The sequence below is a fragment of the Pagrus pagrus genome (assembly GCF_965226575.1).
Source record: "Pagrus pagrus genome assembly, chromosome: 14".
NCBI classification, from domain to species: domain Eukaryota; kingdom Metazoa; phylum Chordata; class Actinopteri; order Spariformes; family Sparidae; genus Pagrus; species Pagrus pagrus.
In genome coordinates, this window is record NC_140198.1 from 905,315 (window position 1) to 923,653 (window position 18,339).

Consider the following 18,339-nt stretch of genomic DNA (forward strand, 5'->3'; position numbering starts at 1 on the left):
GTCATGGAGGTTCTGAATTTGATATCATTCAAGAAAGACAGCAGTGGGAGGAGTGCAGCAGGAGAGAGCGCTGGAGAATGTGTGATGACTGAAGATGAGGAGGACAGCAGCACTGAGGAAGAGACGAAAGGTTGCAACCCAATCGCCAGGATAAATGTTGGTAAGAGTACTTTTCGGCACAACCTCATTTCTTTTTCTTACAACACTGTACTTATGGTCTGGTTAGGTTTAGGCACAAAAACCACTTGGTTTGGTTTCGGAAAAGATCGTGCTGGGCTTAAAACATCTGTTTTTGTTCACCACAAACACATCTGAAGGTAGCCTGAGATCCTGTTAAAAACACCCAGTTTTGTCGCCACAATCACGGCTGCGGATGACCCGTCAAAAATGTCTGTTTTTGTTACCACAGACACAGCTGGAAATTGTCTTGAGGTCTAGTTAAATACACCCAGTTTTCGTTGGCACAAACAGGGCTGCAGAGGCCCAACTTCACATCAAATATATCCGTTTTTCGTTGCCACAAAAACTGAAGGGCTTTGTGCAGTGACCACTGCAGACAAAAAACATGTAAATGACGGCTAATTAGACGTGTTTTTGGAAAGCTTTCCTTTAGTTGTAATAAGCTGTGAATCATCCTGACCTCCTTCTTTTACATCCATCAGAAAAGGGACCATTCATTTGTCTTCATTGTGTGTTCCTGCATCCTTTTTAATGAAAGATGTTCAAAAGCATTATTCTGCTGAACTAAACCAATTCAATCCATTAAGAATAAATGTAAAACGTAATTAACCAGTCTGTGAGAATAAAACAAAATGTCTGTTCCAGGTTGCAATCCATCAATTTTCTGCTTAAATTAAAGAGGGGAGATTTACATTGTGCAAAAATTTACTTAAAAACTGGAGAACTTGAAATAGCTTTCAAGACGGTTTTCTCCTGGAACAGCATTTTCATTCTCTTTCATGTGGAACAACCCTCCTCTGGGGTGGAAAATTGAAATTTTAACAGTGGCAAATCACTGTCTCTACCATCCTATTTTTCCCTCCTTCCTCTCCTTGTCTGCTGCGAGACAGTAAATTGACAAAGCAGGATGCAGAGCATAAATAACACAGCCAAACAAGCAGATTCTATAATGAAGAGATGCTGCAAACCAAAGCTTCAACTGACGGTGAAATATAGAACATTATACAAATCCAGATATCAATACTGAGCCGCTGCTGACTTCCCGTGGGGTCTATATTCCTCGACAACTTATTTAACTTGACAAATATGAGTGTGCTGATATTGACTCGGTTCTGCACACAGAAAACCTCAACGTGAGTGAAATATGAAGGTACAGTCGCAGGATTGACACCTGGGCAGGAGACAGCTAATAACTCTTGACCTCTAATTTCACAGCAGGTGTGTGTGTGTGTGTGTGTGTGTGTGTGTATGTGTGTGTGTGTGTGTGTGTGTGTGTGTGTGTGTGTGCGTCAGGAATTTCTGTCAGGGAGTTGAGTCACAAATATGGGTGGGTGCAGATGGGAGGATCTGCAGTCAGGCTTAAAGGACAGATGGTTTGTGTCGAGTCAGAAGGTTAATAAGTCTGTTTGGTCACAACTGAGCAGAAGCATGACACTTAAAATCAGAGGTGAGCTGTTTTTTCTCTCATGAAAATGTGTCAACAACAAAACTGACAAAAAAACGACAATAAGTTTAATATTTTATATTAATAATTTGTTTTGGTACAAGACATTTTTATTGACACCATTCATTGAACACAGGCACTTTAGTAACTATCATGAGTAGCTATCCGATGGTATGAAAAGTCCCCACCCACTAGTGCCCTCCCAAACACCCCTTTAACCCCCAACGGTCTCTGTTCAAACTAAAAATCTCACACTTAATAACTCTCATCACGCTCATCACTCTCAGTGATGCAGGTTAAACTTGAGGTTAAACAACGATTATGAAAGATCAAGTGCACCTCTTTCCTTTATGGTGATGCAGCTAGTCAAATCATTGCAAACTGTCAGTCAGGCTGCGGCACATTATAATATTAAATATTGCATTTAATTGTATTATATTATATTATATTATTATTATTATTGAAGCTCATGATTCAAGACTTTATTGTCATTGTGCAAAACAAGGAAATCTCCCTGAGCTGCGTAGTGCAATTTAATAGAATTAAATAGTTACTGAAAAAATGTAACAGGTAATAATCCTTTTATTGCCTTTTTCATTCTTAAAAGGTTTATTACGGAGGTCATAACCCTACGAAATCCAATAAATGCACGAGGTTGATGAAGACGATTTTTACCATAGCCCACTGCTTCCTACAGGAGGTAACTCTAAAGGGTCTGAACATTTTCTTTTATTAGTAACAAAATCATTTTCTGAAAGAAGAGGCTGTTTTTTAGGCCCAAATTTGGAGCTCAAGTAAGTATTAGAGCATTGTCTACAGTTATGAGAACATGTCACCCAGTGCAACAGCGTGGCTCACTGATGTGTTTTTAATAGTTTTCAGGAGACTGGAGCACTGTGGCACATATGGCGATATAAGCTTTGGATATATGGTCAACATTTGTGAGTAGAATCAATTCATTGTTAGTTTTGGTCTGTTGACAATGAGGAAAGTTTAGGATATCACCAGAGTGTTCCTGTTTTCTGCATAAATCCATAAATCAAAAGGATCCTACAGAACATTAACGACGTACCAGCTGCTGAGCCCACATGGAACAGATGTAACCAACTCGTCATTTCGGTGGATTCTTGTGTTAAAATGAGCTCTGCTGACACTCTGGAGAATATTACAATGAGTGGAAACTTCACCATCCTGAGTGAGTACAAATGGCAGCAGAATGGAGGAGTTTCATCTGAATAATCATTTAGTTTAGGCCTGAAATATGATGCATAATGTGGATGCTGGGGGACAACAATGCATTTCACTAAAACACTCTACTGGTCTGTGAATAAATGTATATACAATATCTGTCCTTGGCTTTTCTATATCAAAGTGCAACCTGAGGACTTAGACGTTAGCAATGACGCACATGTGATAAAACCTGTAATTAACAATCCACCAGATCTGAAGTAATCCTGGAGAAAAAAATGCCTGTTTCACTATGACAAGTACTGTGTAAGAGACCATGTGCAATCAAGGAAATCCATCTTAGACTCTTGTTCTTGAGTGGGAGATATTTACTTTGAAGTGTGTTATTAAATGTAACTGCAGTCTATAATACAGTATGATGCAGTTCCAGTTTTCTAAATGACTACATCAACTATAACGTGGAGGGTTGTCACAGCAACAAACTGTCTGATAATATATAATGACATTTTTGGAGAGAAGCAACCCGTAGAGCAGCATCATCTGCTGCAAAATCTAAAATAAAAGGATCTACACTAAGTTATGACTGTTTTTGAGCCATGCAACTGTTTTATGGTGTTATTAAACTGAACACAAGACGGTATAAAACTAAAACTGATCAATGACAACGTGGTTACAGCCACTCGATGCGGATTTCACAGAGCGACATGTTCAATCAACGACCCTGAGGCGACAACATCTTCATTACAACGGTGACGGTCCTCAGAAACACACAGAGGAAGCTTATTTAATCACCTCTCACAGATGAGAACATGAGTTTCTCTTCTGTCCTTCGATCGTTCAGGTTGTGAAGAGTCCGTCAGAGCTTTTGTTTGTTAATGAGAGAAATCTCTCAACTCTTCAGTTTATACCCAAGTGCTGGATTATTATTTAAACATTTGAATAAAACTTCAAAAAGAAATTTCAACAAGAAAAATTCAGACATTCAACTCCTCCTGGTCTACATGGTTCTCAATTCTCGCTTTGAGTGTCCTGACAAATGCAACAAAGTATCTCAAAATGGTATGAAATATGATTCATATCTGAAAAAATATGAGATTGAATGAGAACAGAAATAAAATGAGACATTGGATGTTGGGATTTAGGATATGTGGGGCAATCAGTATCAGATTAAGTGAAGAACACTGTCTTTTAACACGAGACACCTCAGGCCTTTTGTTGCTGTTGGAAATCTTTTGAATCCTGCGTTAAATTTGATTTGACGTATGTTTGAAAAGAAGAAGTTTTATCACTGCAGCTGCTACTATTCCAGGTTCTGAAATGCGAGAATTTTACCCCTGATGGTAAGTCAGGCAAAACAAAAGATTCACCTTGTGCTAATATGGCAACTATTTTCATTATCAATGTATTTTTGTCCGTTCAACATCAGTGAAACAGTGAAAAATGCTTGGTTGATACAGCCCTAGATCCCCACACACAGAAAATATATCAGCCTGGTCAGTGACCCTACTCTTCTTTGTCGCTGTAGTTTCTCCAGTGCAGGAGTATATTTGTTTTTAATGTAACTTACATTAGTTACTTTAACCTAAAGTAATGTAGCACCCCGTTGCCACAGACCACATGTACAACGCCCTTTAAGGCAGATATAGACAAACAGCAGCGTAAGTTTGCAAATGTAAATCTTTTATTCAAAAAGAGACAAGTCGGTTCCCGTTTTCCTTCACCCAGTACAAGTGGGACTGATACAAAAAAAGAATAATACTTAAATCAAAACAGCAGATTTCCCACAAAAAATCTCACGCAGACGATCTGCCCACACAACCTGCCGCACAAAGGCAAGACGCCTCCCCGAGACTGGGACTTCCTAAGAACAGATTCATTCATTCAAATCTTATGAAGCGCACCCAGGACACCACAACATTATTGCACACAGTTAACTTCTACTCACCAAAGCGAGACTTTGGTGAGTCATATTAATGTATTTGTTGACCTATTTATTTATCAATCTATGTATTTACTTTTGATTTGTGCAGTTTCAGTCCTGCATAGCTTCAATTCCAAACCCCTCTTTATCTCCTCCTGTTCCTGTCTGCCTCTTCATCTGTCACTATCAAAATAAAGCCAAAAAATACCCCGCCCCCCCCCCCCCCAAAAAAAAACAATTTTTTCAAAAAAATTAATACAAAAAAAAAACAACAACACATCTGTTCATATCTGTTGATTACATTTCCTCCACCTTCTTGGCTGCACCCTTCTTCAAGCAGCCTGATTAAGGAAGTGTTTGAGCCGCCTGATGTCCCACCACAAGCAGCCTGGTGCAGTCAACATAACCACTTACTCTAATGAGGTCATTAATTAAGCAAATTAAAGCATTCGTCATAAAATGTTTCAATGTCACACACAACGCATGAGCAAACTTTATAAAAAAGTTCAGACATTGAAGCATAATGAAGTGACTGCAGTTTTAAGATGTAGCGATGTGTGAATAAATGCAGAAAAACACGACGAGGTCTCATCAGTTCACCCAGTCTGAAGGAGTCTGTGGTGCGATAGTACCACCACTCTGACGTTCTCTCATGTTTTATTTTACAGTTACTGTGTTCACAGTAATGTGTCAACATGAAGACACTGTGAAGACAATGTTGTCCCCACTGCCGCCTCACACAGCAGAGGGACATTAAACATGGATCATGTCCTCAAAGTAGGCCACTGCAGCTCCACACACCTCCACAAAATCGCCTGAGCTGCTGCTTCGCTGCTTTGATGGAAATCCAGCATGCTGTTCCAGACTGCAACCATTTAGTCACATTTTAAACTTTAAACTGTCTAAATGAGCCTTTCTTTGGCCACGCTCTCTTATTTGTTGGTTGTCAAGAGGCAGAAGGAATGGGCTAACGGATCTCTCTTCAAATCTTTTGTAAATCCTCACTTGCTCTGTGTTAACAGAGCAGTACAAACAACACTCAAGTAGCTTCTTATGTTTAGCAGCAACTGACTTGACACCTCCGCAGGTTGAAATAACAAGAAAAACACTGGCGGCAGCAGAACACATCAACTGTAGATAATTGACATTAATTCCTTAAGTAACTCAATAAAACTTTTGGCTAAAACAAATTTTATAATCTTAATTTTTTCTGAGTGGCCACATTGAAGGATCACCTACCCAACTGAGGTTGTCCGTGAAACAAGAAGGAAGAGTCGAAGAAGACGAAGACAAAGAAGCAGCCAAAACCACTGGCAGAATGGATTACACACTGTCTGATTTCCATGTGGTTCTCTGTAATGTAAGTGACATGTTTGTGCTCTCTTAACCTACCCACATAGCAGCAGATGCTTGTGAACACACTGTCTGTTTTAACTGATCCAACCATTGAACTAGTAACCACAATATCACCACTCAGAGTTGTTGAGTGAGGAGAAACTTTTACAAACTTTGTAAAACGGCTACAACCAATTCTAAATCATTGTCTCCTTCTTGTAAATTCAGCATTAAATGAAAACAGTCAGTTGTTTGTTTCCTTGTAAAAAGTGTCAGTTTGTGGCAGCATGGCTGTACCAGCCTGTCTGCTTCTGTGTCTAAAGTGCTAAAGTCTTACCTGCCAACATTTAGCAGCTGTTTGAACACACTGTTTACACTGATTTCACCATTTACACTCAATTTATGAAAGAAGAAACATTTTATTGATCTAAACATGTCACATTTTAAAAATACACTAAACAGTAACCAGTATAGGCGACTTCTTTGTCCCCAGACTCCCTTAAAATATGTCTCAGTTTAGTGAGTTGTTGAGTTGGAGACACAGTTCAGCAAATGTTCTACATGAAGTTCTTCCATCTTTGTGTAAAACCTTGGTGTCTGTTTGTCCCAGTGATGGACGGGTTTATTTGTATATAGAGCAGGAAGTGAGATCTGATCACAAACGGTCACTCAGACGCAGGTTAATGTCAGCTGTGAACAGACTCATTGACTCTTACATATTGATGTTGATGTGTCTGACCTCCATTTTCTGTTTTCTCCTATCTACTATCACTTTATGCATCTTGGTGCAACCCAAATCTTAGTTTTGCTGCTTACACTACAAGGCTGTTTCACCATGTTCGCTTTCAACTGTAACTGTGTTAAGTTACTACTGGTGCACTACTCAGGAAAAGCGCATCATCATTTAAAGACACCCCTTCAAGCTGTTAGCCTTGTTGTAATAGAAATGCAAATCCTGCCGCACTGTGTTGACTTGCCGAGTACAACCAAGTCAATCTGAGCCAGCACATGTCTGGAAAAGCCCCGCTGTATGACACTTGAAATACTAAAAACCCGCCCGGCTGAATATCCCAGCGTACTGCAGGCTTAATGTTGGGGGCACAAAGTCAGCAGTGACAGATTATGTCTGTATTTGAGTTAAGTGGCGCTTCATCGACCCCTGAACCTGTTTGCTCATGTTCTGCCCAAATGGCGGTTGACAGACTGCACACATGAAGCTGTAAAAGTGAGCGACAAAAACACCTCTAAAAATACACCGACTGGGATAGAGCTAAACATCACACACACTTTAAAGGCCGCTGCAACAGTCGCATACTTTCAAACAGTCCCGCTTGTCCCAGATAATGTATTCCACTAAAGCAAAGCAGTCCGGCTCATCAGTTCAGGCGTAACTTTAATGTATAATCCCAGTTTCTTGATTTTCTTTTTTCCCCTCACAGTTCAGACGGGAGCTGGAGTCTCCGAATCCCAACCCAGCTTCAAAGCAGCGAGCAGCCTGGCCTCTTGAGATAGGTTACTGTTTCGCATCGCATTGGTTACTATGTCACACTCCCTGCGGCAAGCCTGGAAACGTGCTTCCGTTGTGGCTGTTTAACCGTGCTAAATCATATTCCACTCTGGGGTGTTTTGACATTTCAGTAATTAACCAATTTCCCTTTTTTATTTGCAGCCCACCGTACAATCACAATCATATTACACCGCTTTCAGTTATGGCACACTGCACTGACACCCATTCAGACACCCGGGAGGATTTCTTTATACCCAGATTGGGGATTACTTCATACCTGTGGAGTCATGTGACCAGAAAAGCCTCTGAGGGGGGAAAACTGCAGCGAACAGTCAAACTAAATTTAAAATGTAATTGTTCCTAAACATGCAGCAACTGATGCAACTCCCTCGAATATTCAGGATTATCTATAAATGTAGGTTCTGAGTAAAGAGAGCAAACAGTGTGTTTCTTGCTGCAGACACCACTGAGAGCATGTTAATATGGATTTAGTTTTGCCAGAGATGCCTCCTGCTGTTTCATACCACTCATGACCCATAAAGGCTGCAAGCTCAGTGATCGTCTCATTGACTTAAAATGCATTATGTTGAAATGATACAATGCTAATCTTCTTATGCACGGGCTAGGAACTATTCAGAAGCAGATAATTAATAAGATACATTCCCACCAAAAGAAGGCGCTCTGGGAGACATGCATGATGATGCAGCTCCGTGTTGTTTCAGCAAAATAACTTTATTATGATTCAGTACTTTTTCAAAGTGTCACTGGAGTATTTTTATGTTCATAATTGAAAACGACAGAAGCTGGAAACTATTTCAGCAACCTGCCAGTCAGTAAGTAATTGGCTGTTTAAGATGAGCAGAATCATCCTGAGGGGGAGAAGTCATTAAAACAAAGCAGCTTTGTGGCATCATGGCTTATCAAATAAAGACCACTATATTTATAATATATCTTATATATTTATACATTATAATATATACCAACAAGTCACAGCATTAAACCCACTGACAGGTGAACTAAATCACATTGATGACTTATTTACAGTGCAGTGTTCTACTGGGAACTGGGTTTATCCATGTGGATGCCACTTACGCTATGCTGCTCACGTACCACCCACCTAAGAACCGTCGCAGTCCAAGGGTGGGTTCTGATCAGCTGATAGCTCCCAGCAAATTTAACTGCACAAGGTATTCAGCCATGTTGGGTAACAGTTCAATGTTGGCAAAGAACGTTTCTGCAAAACCACAAGTAAGTTAAAACTTTACATTTCTTTATGTTACAACTTTCTATTCCTCTCTTGTGACAATGCTGTGTTTATGGTCTGGTTAGGTAAAGGAACAAAAAACACATAGTTAGGATTAAGAAAACATCACGTTATGGTCACCACAAAGACGACTGGAGATGTCCCAACTTCCTGTATAAAAAATTTTTTGTCGCCACAAACATCGCTTTAAATTGTCCTTTGGTCTCCAGTGGTGCCATGTTCACAAAAGTTGGAACACTGCGGTTCCTCGTCAAGATATATCCAGTGGTATCACACCTGGAGCTGGATACTGAACTCATCACCTCATTGCCTGCAACAGACACCACAGGACACTCTCAGATGTCCAGTGGTAATGGCTCAAAAGGGCAGAATGAAGTCTGATCCATAGTGAGGTCTCCATGGATCAGACATGTTTCATGTCTGATCCATGATTTGAAACTGGGGAGCCAGGTTAGCTGATACAGCTAGTGAGACGGCTGCCAAGCCAGAGACCAGTATTTGGTATATCTAAATATTCATCAGCATGAATCCACTTGATTTTAACGGGATGTTGGGGCATTTTCCAGCTGTTTGTGGTGACAGAGCCAGGTATCATAAGACCAAAAACATGATGTTTTCCTAACCCTAACCAAGTGTTTTTTGTGACTAAACCTAACCAGACCATAAGCACAGCGTTGTCATAACAAAAAAAAGCTAAAAATGTAACATAAATAAGCGTAAAGTTGCAACATATCTGTGCTTTGCAGAAATGTACATTGCCAACATTTATTCTGGTGGCTGGGTTAGCATGTCTGCCTCCTGTGTCACATTTTAATATCAATACTTCATCAATATTTGCACTGGATTACAGCCAGATTACAACACTCCAAGGACACATTTGCAAAGAGGACTGCAACTAACAATTATTTCCATTATCTGCTGATTATTTCCTAAATTATTTTACACACTTAATCTATAAAACATGAAAAAAATGACAACATTTAGTCCAAAACTACATCTTCATTTCCTCCTCTGTCCAGCCAACAGTCAGAAACCCAAAGACTCTTCAATTATTGTCATAAATGACAAAGAAAAGCAGCAGATCCTTACTTTTAAGAAGCTGGCACCAGAAAATGTTGACAGATTTGCTTGAAAAACCACTGAAATGATTAATCGATTCATGGACTAAATTCGTTGCAGCTCTCTCTTACAATGTGCCACATACAGTCTCCAAAACTACTGGAACAGCAAGGCCAATTCCTTTATTTTGGCTGTACACTGAAAACATTTGGGTTTGACATCAAAAAATGAATATGAGACAAGAGATCAGCATTTCAGCTTTCATTTCCAGGCATTTAAATCTAGATCTGTTGCAAAACTTAGAAGATAGCATCATTTGTAACAGAACACCAAATGTTTAGGTGAGCAAAAGTATAGGAACAGAGAGACTAAAATGTCCCCCTTGGACACATTCTCAGGAAATTTCATATTCAGTTCCACTGCTATGCTGATGATACCAAGCTCTATATTTCCACTAAGCCTACTGCCACTCTGCCACCCACAGCTCTATCCAACTGCCTACTGGAAATTAAATCATGGTTCTCACTCAACTTCCTTAAACTGAACAGCGACAAAAATGAGGTCCTCCTCATTGGTACCAGATCCACCCTAGCAAAACACAACCCCTTCTCCATGTCCCACCATCACCTCAGGTGAAGAGCCTGGATGTCATCCTGGATGGCACCTTAACCTTCGAAGCCCAAATCAATAATGTTACCCGGTCTGCATACTTCCATCTATGCAACATCAACCGTCTCCGTCCCTCACTTACACCAACCTGCACTGCTATCCTTGTAAACACCGTGATTACATCCGATCTGGACTATTGTAATTCTCTCCTCCATGGTCTTCCTCAGAAATCTCTCCATAAAATCATACTGGTCCAGAACGCAGCTGCTCGCATCATCACCAGAACTCCCTCTATTGAACACATCACTCCAGCCCTGCAGCAACTCCATTGGCTCCCTATCAAACCCTGCATTGATTTTAAGATTTCACTTCTCACTTTCAAGATCCTTCATGACCTGGCACCATCATATCTCTCTGAACTTATTCATATCCACACACCTTCCCGCACTCTCCGATCCTCTTCTACCATCCAGCTCTTTGCCCCATCTGCCAACCTAACTACCATGGGGTCAAGATCTTTCAGCCGATCTGCCCCCAGCCTCTGGGACTCTCTCCCACCAGACATTCGCACTTCTGAATGTCTGGTGGTGATGTCACTGACAGTTGTTTTAGGGTTTTTCTTTACGGCTCTCACAATATTCTGTCATCAACTGCTGATGTTTTCCTTCATCTTCCAGTTTGGTGTCTGTTGCCGAGTACACCAGTGGTTTCTTTCTTCTTTCCAAATGGTTGCACTGGCTATGGCCAATGTTTGTGCAATAGCTCTTTCCATCTTCTCTCAGCTTCAAAATTGCTTGCTTTTCCCCCACAGCTCTCCAGTCTTGGTCTGTTGGTTACACATTTCTAACTATAAATGCAGTCTGCAAAGGCAAAATCCAAAGCTGAAACTGAGAGTAGACATTCAGCACTATTTATTGTTTGAATAATCAATGTGATAGGACACGCCTGGGCAGCAAAAAACACCTGTCAGTCACATGTTCCAAGAATTTTGCTCACTTGAAAAATGGGTGGGTTCGAGCAGAATGTGCTATCTTCTAAGTGTTTTAACAGATCTGGATGTAAATACCTAGAAAAGGGTGCTGACATACTGATCTCTTGTCTCATATTCATCTTTTGGTGTCAAACCCAAATGTTTCCAGTGTACAGCAAAAATAAATGAATTGGCCTCGCTGTTCAAATAGTTTTGGAGGGGACTGTAGTATTAAAACTTACTTCTATGATAAATGGTAAATGGTAAATATTGATTAAAAATTTCAACTATGAATTTCGTTCCGGTCTGTTAATAATTGTGGATTTCGAGTGAACTACTTTTTGTTCCAGGAAACAAAGCATGTGGAAAATCACACAGAACTCCCCAGTGTTGTATCAGAACAATCTTACATTTTAACAAAACAGACTCCAGTGTCAGCCGGGTCCAGATGACATTTTCATGGTTTATTCTTGTCCTCATTTCCCTCCCACATCCAAAATTAAATTGCCTTTGGAAAGAACAGAGAATGAATGTTTTTAAGCAGGAGAAGCAGCTGAGCTGAAAGTACAAGTCCTTCAAAACAAAAAGCTCAAAACCCAAAAACAATTGAATTGAAGAAAAAGAATAAGCTGATTTGTCTCAAGATTATGAGTGACTTGGGAGATTTGCATGAGTCAGGATTGTCATGCTGCAAACAGCTGACCTTAATACCCAAATCACTGAGAGAGGGCAGGGCAGCTGGCGGTGATGCCTCCGACTTTCCACATTTTTTTGGCATCTGGCCAACATTATCCAGATTAATGTACGTGGAGAGCAGCAGTCACATATACCAGAAACAGCCAGACACCCTGAATCTGCACATAACCCAGCATGAGTGGAGTGGAGACAGCCGAGAAACATTTTAAATTATGAGTGTCAGCACTAAACACAGCTCAAAGTAAACTGTGAGAGCTTGTTGTCACGGGGCTTAGTCCTGCTGTCAGCGACAAGTGGGAGTTGTTCTTAAAAATTGTTCTGTTACATGATTTATGGCATGAACATCTCCACAAAGAGAAAAAAATTAAGTATTTCCAATGGTTTTATGCAGCCAAGACTCAGAAAGTAATCAGTCAGGTCACTTTGTTCAGCAACTAACGGCAACTAAAGATTTTTTTCATTGTTGATTAGTCGGTCAATTATTTTCTTGATTCATTGATTATTTGCTTAATTTATAAAATGTCTGAAAATGGTGAAAAATGTCTATTAGTGTTTTGAATTGCATTTTGGGTAATGTAGGCAGCAGGTTGATTAATATCAGATCTGACACAGAAGAAGACAGTGGGGAAAAAATACAAATTTAGGGTTAGGGTTTTTAGAATTTTTTAAAGCACAAAACGAACAAGCTAGTTGGCCGTCTGCTGTAGTCTTTGCGGTGTGATCAAGTGCAGCCTTTGGCCAAGACACAGGCAATGTGAGGCTACACAACAGGCTGCAGTAAACCACACAGCACTACTTATTAAAGCAGGAGCAAATGCAAATTATCCGAACTGTAGGATAATGCCTCAAACACAAACAGATTTCTGTACATGAGTTCAAATGTAAAAGGAGAATTTCAAAGAGAGGGACGTCAGGCTGATATCTGCTGAGTGAATCATACTGATACTGATATTAGCTCGATCCAGCGCAGCTCTTCTTTACAGGGAACTTTCAGAGTTTTAAATGTTTTGTCTGTACCTCGTACTCGCACACGAGGACATGCACTACACATTACTTCTGCCACTTTCATGCTGTCGCCCGGATTGATGGCTGCATTTATGTCGCGCTTTGATCCATTTACAAATGCGCTAATGCTCCGATGGCAGTGAGCTACCATGCAAAGGTGCTGACCTGCACCATGTGGAGCAATTTGGGGTGCAGTGTCTTTGCCGAAGGACACTTTGACATGTGGACGGGAGGAGCAGCCAACCCTGTGATCACTGGATGATCTGCTCCACCTGCTGAGCCACAGCTGCCCCAGAGCCACGCACACACACAGCCACAGTTGGTGGTCATGTACTAGAAGTACACCAAACTGCCAGGAATGGCACGGATTTGTTTTTTAAATAATCTGCAAATGTTTTATGAAGAACGAAATAAACCAGGTCTGCAACTAATGATTATTTTCATTATCAGTTAATGTGCCAATTATTTTCTCCGTCAATCAATTAATAATTTGGACCATAAAATGTCAAGAAACAGAGAAAAATACCGATCACAGTTTCCTAAAACCTGAGACGACGTTGCAAAATTGTTTGTCAAGGACACACAGTGCTTTTAGATGGAAAACAGTGAATTTAAATAGAACTGTTTTTAAAGAAAAGAGCTAAATTAATCTAATTAATCAATTAATCACTTTGACCACCTTTCTTTCTTTCCAATTTTCCCTGTCAGACTCTTCTACACTCTGCTCAGACTTATGGTCTGGTTAGGTTTCAGCACAAAATCCTCTTAGTTATGTTTAGGCGAACATCATGTTTTGGCTTAAAATGCCTGGTTGTGTCTCCACAAACACAGCTGCAAAATGTTCCAAATCTCATTAAAGATATCCAGTGGTTTCACGCTTACAAATGTTGAAACAGCCATCTCACCTATGTCAACATTTTATTCTGGCGACTTGGTTGTATTTTCAGCAACAAGCAGGGTTCTCATCAAAAAGTTTAATAAACCCACTGTACACGACCTGCCCAGCACCAAACAGCAGCCACACAGTTAATAACTGGTGAAGCATCTAGCACATAAGGAGACAATTATTTCTCTGAGGAGTCGGTGGAGACGTGTAAAAAGCATTTGTTTGCCAGCACAGTCACCACCAACAACATAACAAGGTGATAATATATCAGAAAAGGTGTTTTCAGCTTGTTCTGCCGCCCCCTTGTGACCAAAATCTATTCTGCAGCTTGAAACATCACGTGTTGTTACAATAACAGCCCCAAATGATTATTTTTCTTGTGTCTGAGTCAGAGAAGAGAAGCAAGTAATTTCTGAGTAGATTTATATGACAAACGGAGATGGATTGACTTCCTGTTCAGGCGTTTTGGCAGCAGACTTCAGGCCCCACAGAGCAGATGAGTTTTAGAGTCGTTTTGTTGCCAGGAGTATTCACAGAGGTGGCTGTAAAACGGATTCCTCTCAGTTTTAAACGGAAACACTCCTCCTGGGGTTGTTTTACAGTATCTTCTATTTAAAAAGAAGCTTTGTGCTTTTGAGGAAAAGAACGCGTTCTGGCCAGGCTTTGTGCCAAAGTTAATGATGTTTCTGAGGGGGTTAACTGGTGCAATAAAGTGAAGAGAAACATTATCATCCCACCTCAGTATTGTATCGTCACGAGAGAGAGTTCTTGTTTGCTAATTGTGGCGGGATTAACAGCAGACATAGCTCCAGCAAATCATATGTGAACAGTGTGGGAGAAAATGAGAAGTAGCTTAAGTGGGTGAGTGACTGAGCGAGCGAGAGTGTGTGAGATAGAGAGTGTGTGAGATGGAGAGGGAAAGAGGGGGGAGGTAATAAATCTAGGACAGGCACTGACTGCAGGGTGAGGGGTGGGAGGGAAAGTGAGGTAGAGAGGATTTCAGAGACAGAAAGCAGAGCTGAAGAGGGAGGAGGTAAAAGAAAGACTCTTATTGTGAGGGGGGGATTTGATTTATATTAATCATGCAAAGGGGCAGGAGGAGCTCATGGGCTGCAAACTGTTAGAGGATTACAACATATATCAGTTTGCCTTAGAACCAAAAAAGTGCCGGCCTGAGCCGCCCAACACTATTGTGAACGAGTGAAATTAATTTGTATTTCTATTATTACTTCAACTGTTTGACAAGAAGAATCACTGTCTTATCCAGCTTTAAGCGGCTGCTAACCAAACACAATTATTCCATTACAGAAAATAAAGAAGAGCAACAGTATGCCAGGACTGTGTAAATGCTGGTTGTGAAGTCTCGAGTGCGAGCTAGTACTTAGTCTGTTCACTCATCTTGGGTTTGATGTAGAGCTGCACAATACTGGAAAAAACTGAGGTTGCAAACCACACTAAACAGTGAAGCAAAAAGAAAGTAGCAATAAAATATACGTCTCCAAAAAAACAGTACTGCAACAACAAACTGACCACAACTGAATTCAGTATTCGTGGGTGTGAAACTTGGTAAATGGTTTGTTTCGTTTTCCCCACAACCATAAAAACAGTTCTGCTAAGACGGGCAACTCCTGAAGAAACTCGGGCCCTGTCCACACGTACACGGGTATTTCTTAAAATGAAGCTTTTTCTCTGTGTTTTGGCCTTCACTACATATGTAAACAGCATTTTAGGTCACTGAAAACTGACCTTTTGGAAAACTCCTCTCAGGGTGAAGATATTCACGTCCATCAGTGTGTGTAGCATCACTGACAAATAAACTCTGAGTATGTGTTACGATATTGTACCGAGTATTTGAGTTTGTATGTTGACAGAATGGATATGTGGATATGTTTTTTTTTGCTTTTGCACCTTTATTTGATTGGACAGCTGAGGGATTAGACAGGAACCTGGGGCCACTGCAGCGAGAACGCAGCCTCTGTACATGGGGCACCTGCTCTAACAACTGAGCCACCAGGGCACCCAGGATATGGTTATTGTTTAACATTATATTTAGAAAGACACAAACAGACATTGATAATACAGTGGTGGAAAACAGACAAAAACAGCTGCCGACAATGTTTTACTGTCAAATTATTCAAGAAGATTCTGAGAGCAGCTAGTTTCTCTGCTTGTTCATAGTTCATAGTCTGTTGCTGAACAACCGACCGGAGTAAACAATCTGCTTCCTGTTTACAACAGCACACAAAGTCTGATCAAACTGTCAAACTCAGTGGTTCTGATCAGATATCAATCAAGGTTCTGTTACTGCACTGCCTATTTCTCACCTCAAATGTTTTCAGAAACATATTTTAGTTTACTGTTTACATGTAGCTGTTATAGTTTGGGACTAGGCTGCCATATTTCCTGCAAAAAAATGAAAATGAGACAAAACCATGCCTCTCAGTACGTCACGCTGCAGCTTCGGTCAGCGCAGTTCATTCTGGTTGTTGTCGGCTATAACACTGCACTTTTTCTCTGTTTCCTCTGGTCATGTAGCACCAATTTTAATATGTGTATCACTCTACTGCAAACACAGTCCAGTTGAAAACACCATCTTTCCAGAGGAAAAGTTCTTCTTTAAACACAGACTGTTTATTAGATGAGACTCCATGGCGAGAACCAACGAGTGATTTTGTTGCTGTGATGAATAAAAGAAAAACTTTTCTTTTAAAGTGTCCGTATTGGCAGTGGTAGCTTGAACAGAGTTTATTTCCCCGTCTTAATGTCCATCCAGTTAATTTAACTGTAGCAGCTGAGGCTGTGTGGAGCGGCTCACTAATTAATGGTTCAAGCCTTGCTGGAGAAACTGTCCGTGGGACAGAAGCCAGACCCTCCCCACAGCAGCACTGGACACTTGGACACTACTGATGGTATCGACTTTGAGTGAGAAGCAGTTTCTGTTCACTGTGCTCTTAAATTGTCCCAGGGTTCGAACCTCTCTTTACTTTTCTGTTTTTTAATTAAGTTTTAAATACTTTCTTGTGCATGAAGCACTTTGAAACGGTCTAAGATAATCAGATGTGCTACTTAAAGTTTGTACTACTCTATATTTTGTATAAAGTGATTTCTTGGGTCAAATAATTAATTCATCATCCATGTCAATATACAGAAAAAGATACAAATATTTAATCAAGCTAATGTTGTTTGCTGCAACAATCTCATGACCAATTACTGTTTTCAGCCTCAGGCCTGACGTGCTTTTGTTTCATTTACCTGCCTTTTCATTAGCTTCAAACATGGATGTTTTGCACAGTTTCCTATTGAGAAACCAAAGTAATCTGACAATTAAAAACATCTGATATTAATGTTTGTTTGCCTACAAAAGTTAGGTCAAAAAGTAGATTTATTAATTATTAAAAGGTATAAAATATAACAATCCAACACACTTTTCATAAACCTTCACAACTAATAACTGACATAACATCACTGTCCTGAGAAATATTTTGAATACAATGACAGCCCTCTTTTCCCTTTCATGACAAAGCATATTTGAACTAATTCACTGGCTTTTGTTTGTGGTAAATTTAGTTTAAGATGTAAGAGAATTTCTCAACCCATAAAAATTCCTTCATCCTTCACTTTATCTAAAAAATTCAAACTGGCAGAAGTTGATTGAAAGTGCAACAAAAAGTGCATGTTGTTATTACATGTGCATTAAAGTTGGTTGCATCTCTTTAAGAGCACGGTGAGTCTGGAAATCTGGAAAATCTGCCTTTAACGAAACTTAAATAATTCACATGTTGACCTTTGACCCTTTTGAATTATTGGTGAGGAGTACTACTTGAGGAGTACTAGTCTGTGGCTCCAGAGGAATCTAATGTAATCAAATAAATTGCCTCCAGTGATGTCGCTAGGTGGCTAAGTTGCATTATGGGTAATGTAGGCTCCAGGTACAAACTAATCAGGAAAAAAGATTACCTTTCTGGGAGCCTCCTCCACAGATGCATGCTTTGTGTCTGAGTGTCTGGAGCTGCTTCCTGCTCCTGTCACCTCCTCTTCTGTGTTTTCATGTGTCTTCTCAGAAGGAAGTCTTGTGTCATACCTATGCAGGTAAATTAAAGTTATTCACTTTCAGATAATTAGTCTCTTATGATAATGCGCAACCAGGAAATTGAACATCTTTAGAATTCCTTATTGGCTGTCAAAGTGGCAAAATAAGAGATGTTTCATTGGTATGACCTGGCCTCTACTTTAACCTCAGTGTGTCTTACAGTATGTACTTACAGAAACCCTTTC

The 18,339-nt window shown here is 40.2% G+C and overlaps 1 protein-coding gene across 3 annotated transcripts in view; it reads right to left on the minus strand.

Annotated features, from left to right (window-relative positions):
- tmem132e (transmembrane protein 132E) overlaps positions 1–18,339 on the minus strand; it is a 387,724-nt gene that overhangs the window by 334,676 nt on the left and 34,709 nt on the right. For 2 of the 3 annotated variants that reach the window (XM_084374077.1, XM_084374078.1), the window contains exon 2: positions 18,022–18,145. The exons of the other annotated variant lie outside the window; for it this stretch is intronic. The gene's annotated coding sequence lies outside the window, so the exon portion shown is untranslated. The remainder of the gene's footprint in view (positions 1–18,021; positions 18,146–18,339) is intronic. 3 annotated transcript variants of the gene reach the window in all.